At 38.9% G+C, this 6,000-nt stretch overlaps 1 protein-coding gene across 2 annotated transcripts in view; it reads right to left on the reverse strand.

The window, feature by feature from the left end:
- The window catches only part of LOC125466003 (guanine nucleotide-binding protein G(I)/G(S)/G(O) subunit gamma-7), a 155,811-nt gene extending 150,173 nt beyond the window's left edge, over positions 1–5,638 (reverse strand). The window contains exon 1 of one of the 2 annotated variants that reach the window (XM_048560077.2): positions 5,551–5,638. The gene's annotated coding sequence lies outside the window, so the exon portion shown is untranslated. Of the gene's footprint in view, positions 1–5,088; positions 5,203–5,550 lie in introns of those variants that run through there. The other variant, XM_048560078.2, reaches the window with a different exon arrangement.
- Between the last annotated feature and the right edge of the window lie 362 nt (positions 5,639–6,000).

Consider the following 6,000-nt stretch of genomic DNA (forward strand, 5'->3'; position numbering starts at 1 on the left):
GCAGCTGTAGCCCCACTGACAAACCTGAAAGGTTTGCAGTCTTTATGACTGGTTGGTCCATTATGCATTTATCCCAAATTTATACAGAAGCTACAGAGAATGGCATAACCTTGATCCAGACCTTTCTGGCAGTTTTTGCTTTATTTTCAGGTAAGTAAAATAACCTATGTCTAGAATTCTCACCCAGAAGCCAATGCAAGTGCTTTTCATTCAAACTATGAGACTTGGATTGATACTCACATGCAAAAGGCAATTAATAGCATGTTACTCTGCCTATTTCAACTGCACAAAAACAAAGTGTACAACATTTTGTTGCTTTGTTTAAGTCATTTGTAGAAGCAGTGCACTTCTGGCATTGCAGAATAGGGTTAAAAGTTACAACTTCTATTGATAAAACATGCAGATCGGCATTAGTTCAGAAGAGGACAAGGCTGCTATTTTACCCAGAGTGAATGTTGGTATACCAACTAGCTTTGCAAGAAAAGTCACTTAGTCACTGTACTGAATGGTTGCCAATACATTTAGAAAAATGCTTAAGTGCTAAAATTTTTTTGTTTAGTCAGGTTTATTTTGACTAAAGTATCTTTAAAGCTTAAAAACAAATCAAATTTTTGAAGGAAACTTTAGATACAATAGTCGCAATGATCAGAATTAAACTGAACTTAAGTTCAATTGCCCATAAGGCTGAGAATGGAGCCAAGCTCCTAAACACAATGCAGTGAATTTATTCAGCTACTTTCTATGACAAAGAACTTGTTTTTGGACAAAATTTTCTAATTCTGCAGGTACCTAAAAAAAAGTTGAAAATAGAAGCAAAATATAGAAGAAAAAAGTTTCACAAACAGCTCTGGCAGCTGCCAAGAGAAAAAAAGTGAATGCTTCACATTTGCGACTGATCACCTATACAGTTCTAAAAAAAATGATCAGCACCGCAAATGTTCACCCTGCATCTCTCTTCAGACACTGCCAGACTACTGAGCACTTCCTGCATTCTGTTTCTACTTACTTTTCAAAGTCACTGACTCAAAACTACAGCAACTTTCAGTCACTATTCTTAGTGTTATCATAGAAAAAAAACAACAAATGGAGGTAATTAGTTCCAGAAAAGGAGAATGCTTTACCCACACCAATGCAGAAAAGGACAAACTGATTAACAAGAGGTTTATGCCATGTAATGAACATCATATTAGGCCCATTTATTTACCATGATTAAATAAATAATTGGATTTTAAATGGGTTTTACTACAATAGGACAGGGTTTGTTTACAATACAAATCTACAAGATTAATTTACATACAACCTGACATTTTGATGTGCTGCAGCTATCCTATTGTACCACTTCAGAAGCTACAAACCATAAATAGAAAACTTACTTTGTTATCTTGAAAATTTAACCAGATCATTTCGAAAACTAGTGAGGATAACCTTGAGTACTAGGTTGGTGTTAAACTATGACACTTAAGATACAGAAAGCAAAAACTATGTAGAAAAGGCTAACAACCATTACTTCGATCCCCCATAATCCTGACAGGCTCAACTGCTACTTATGTTTGCCTGTTGATGAAGCTTGTACCAATACCTTTCATTACTTCTAACCTAGACCATACTAATGTTACCTTGCTAGTCTCCTGTCTTCTATTCTACAGACTTGAACACATCCAAAATTCTGATGCCCACAAAGATTGCACCAAGTCTTTCTCACACATCACCCCCACTAACTCTTGATCCAGCAACACCTTGGTTTAAAATTCTCCTCATCACTGGTTGCAAACTCATTTATGATCTTCTCTTCCCTTTATTTCTAATTCGTTCGAGTCTCAATTTTCAAATATCCATGGTCTAAAGCTCCGGAATGCCCTAGTTACACATCTACACAAGTCTGCTGCACTTTTCTGCTTAGCATATCCTTCCAACTGGACCAACGTTTGTAAGAGATTTGGTCTGTTATATCCTGGATTTTACTGTGCTGTGGTAAAGCATTAGAAACTTCAGCACAAGTCTTGAGTGATTCAAATACATGATTAGCAAATCTGTAACAAATTTACAACTAAGCTGAAAAGATGATTTTTTTTATATGTAATACACAATATCACTACTGTTCACTAACAGCAGCACTATTAAGGATATAGTGATGGATTAATTGTTCCAACTTTACAATTCACTCCAAAATTAATTCAAAACTAGTATTTCTTATTGTCAAGTTTTCACAGTTCAATTTATGAAACCTCATGCATTCAATTTTCACAGAATTGCTATTTTATTTCCTATTATTGTTCACAAGTGCTACGGTTACAGAAGAATTATGTAGGGTTAGTGCAAAGAGATGGATATGAAGAAATTAAAGGACAGTTAGAAAACAGTTACCAGTGAGGATCTTCAGCAGTTGTCCAGGGAACCATAGCAAAGTTATATTAAAAACACACTAAGTAGCAGGGACTCTTATCTGAAGATAGCCAAAACATCAAGCAAAAAGAAGTTAAACTTTTTTGGGGAAAGTAAAAACAAAAATTAGCTGTCTTTCAATAAGTGGGGATTTCACTACCTCTGTTGAATTGCCAAACTTCACCAACCAGGTAATCTGTAAAGCTACACACAAGTGTTTTATTTAAACAAAATAAAAAAGTTGCCAATTATCTAATAAATAAAATAGGTATGTTTGCAACCATCAGCAATAATTGAACATTTATTATATTGTGAAAACAAAAAAATTAACAGATTTTTCATTCAGTAGTGAAAATTAAGCAATTAAAACCTAATTGTCATAACTTCACAGTTTTATTCTTAGAAAGTGTTGTCCCTATCATTTTAGTTATAAATAACAATGTCATGATTAATGCAGGTGTTTAGGACAGAATGCATTCACTAATAAGTTTAAAAACAGATTAATGTCACTTAACTTTAAGAAATGATACGTCTCACAATTACTCCACATTAAAACTTTTGAAATTCTTTTTTGATAAAATGGACAACGCCTTGCTAGAATATCAAAGTCAATTGCAGCAGCCCTACAACAAATACAGAGATTAACCAGCACAAAAGGAAAATAGTTTAAGGATATGCAGAACAGGTACAGTGCAAACTACAAGATCAAAATTAGACTTCACAGAATCCCTACAGTGTGGAAACAGACCCTTCGACCCAACAAGTGCACACCAGACCTCGGAGATCCCACCCAGATCCACCTACATATCCCTGAACATTACAGTCAATTTAACATGGCCAATCCACCAAGCCTGCACATCTTTGGACAGTGGGAGGAAACCAGAGCACTTGGAGGAAACCCACGCAAACATGAGGAGAATGTCTGTGTGGAGTTTGCACAGTTGTCCAAGGGTGGACTTGAACCCAGGTCCCTGGTGCTTGTGAGGCAGCAGTGCTAACCACTGAGCCACTGTGTCACCCGTGCAGATTAGTTCATGTATCATTTGGCAAACTGCTACATGGACCTCCTGGGTTCCAATAATACTTTGAGATTAGAGTTATAACTTGATATGTCTACCTCCTCAGTTCTGAAGGCAGCAACTCCAATAGTTCACAATATCATAATAAATAGGAACGGATGTAGGCCATTCAGCCCTCGAGCCTGATCCACAATAGGACCACAGCTGGCACAACACTCCTCAAAAATCATAGAATTAGAGAATCCCTACAACGTGGGAACAGGGCACTAGTCCACACCGACCATCCAAAAAGAGTATCCCATCCAGACCCACCCGCACCCTATCCCTATCACCCTGCATTTCCTGTGGCTCATCTAACTAGTCTGCATATTCCTGGACACCTTGGGCAATTTAGCAGGACCAATCCATCTAACCTGTATATCTTTGGACTGTGGGTGGAAACACATGCAGACACATATGTGTGGGGTTTGCACATTTATCGAAGGGTAGACTCAAATCCAGGTCCCTGGCACTGTGAGGCAGTGGTGCTACTCATTGAGCCACCTTCTTATATCCACTTTCAAGTCTTTTCTCCCAAATTTTAGTTTTAGTCCAAACTACTTCTCTTTGTTGACAAACTATTCCACCTCATTCACCAGACATAAATGTGCACTTCCCAGCATCAGAAAAAGGTTGCTCAAACAAACAATCAGGGCATAAGAAGGACTGCTTCTTCTAATCCCAGTATAAGGTCACAGATGACAATTATTGCCCCCAACCATGATAGCAAGAACAACTAATTCATTATGTATTAAAAAAAACCCAAACCTGTTTTAGAGCTACACTGGGAAGGCTTTTATGCCCTTTCAAGCATATTACCACATTAAAGATGCAGCATAAATGCCAGTAGTTAGTCATCTAGTTGGCCATTTAGGCACCTCTACAGTTTCAACAAAAACCATTCATTTCATAGCTTGAATTTTTCTAACTCAGTGAAAAATTCATTATTCTCTTCCATTCCATCATTCACAAAAAGATTATCAGAAAATAAATCTGCTGCAGATGACGTAGGGAACTCCTTACACAGGAATAAGAGCCTACAGCAGACTTTACCATGTGTGCAAAAATCAATAAGTCATATCTAGGAGCCTTGAAAACATTACTGGCCATTGAAGCACCCTATACAAAACTACAGTGATTTATTTTTCCAAACAAGCTTCAGACAAGATCAATCAAGTGTTATCTAGAACTAAGTCATACAGATAAGCAACAATATTCTCTGATATAATGATAGAATTTAGATTTATAACTCATAACTTAACATAGGCTTACTTTAACGAACATCAAGTTTGCTTCTACTCCTGTCAGCAGTAATAATAGCTGGCAATCATTTCCAACACACTATATAATCCATTATTTAAAAGAAAAATCCAGAAACTGTTCCATCTTATTAGAACACTTCATGATAAGCGCATTCTAATCATTAAGTCCCCTAGTAATGTAACAAAGAGACATTGATGCAGCATTAATGTCGTATATAACTCCCTCTATGGCAAGCACCTCGATACAAATAAAACCACAACCCAAATGAAGTGCAATGACACGAAAAAAAGTACAGTACCCAGTGCAATTTAAATAACACTGCATCCTGGATGAACATACCAATAAGATTTTTTTTTAAAAAAAAACAGCCCCATGGCTTCCTTACTAGCTCAACCCGTCTCTGCCTTCACACAAACGCACTAGAGTTGGATTTTTTTAAAAAGAAAAGCATCGACTATGACAGAAAACACGAAGTTGCGGCGACCCCAGCAGCCATGATAGGTCCCTCACCATACACCCCCCCCCCCCAACAAACTATAAATGGCGCCTTTTCTTCAACCACCCCTCCCACACCCCACCCTGCCATTTCACACTTTCCGTCAAGAAGGGAATAATGTAGTTGAAAATAACTAAGCCCCAAGGTACCCTTTATGCCACACCCCCTCTCCTCCTCTCCACGTCTCGGTCAATGGTCCTTCTTTGTCATCCCCTCCTTCTGTCACTGAAACCCCGACTTTGTTTCTGTTCTCGTGTCAAGGCCCAATAACAGCAACCCTTCCCTTTGCCCTCCCCACACCCATTCCAACCCATAACCTCAACAACCGCCACTTCCCTCACGCACACTTACCCCTTGGGTTTTAAAGGCCCGCACGAGACCTAACCAACTGCCAGAACCAACCAATGTTCCAACGCCTTCCCGCCCTGATGGACGCACAGAAACGCCAATCGAAACCGCGATGCTGCTCGAAATCGGACCAATGATCGGTGAGCTAGGAGGCGGGGTTTTCGGAAGCGCCAGCAGGTTCGGCTGAGCCGGAGTGCCTGACGTCACGGCGAGCGGATCCTGGACGGCTTCAACCCGCACAACCTTGATTGACACAGCATTAACCAATTGGAATGCGGTTGCCTGCTAATGGAAATAGACGAATCAAAATTAAGGGTGAGGCGGGACTTAACTGCCTTAATACTGGCGTTTTCCCAACTCCTGAATAGCGTGGGCATTGACAAAAAAGTATTTTTTATTCACTCTTGAACCACTGTAGGCAATGTGGTTTGTCTAGACCCACTATGCCTTATG

This window comes from Stegostoma tigrinum, chromosome 30 (assembly GCF_030684315.1).
Source record: "Stegostoma tigrinum isolate sSteTig4 chromosome 30, sSteTig4.hap1, whole genome shotgun sequence".
Taxonomy (NCBI): domain Eukaryota; kingdom Metazoa; phylum Chordata; class Chondrichthyes; order Orectolobiformes; family Stegostomatidae; genus Stegostoma; species Stegostoma tigrinum.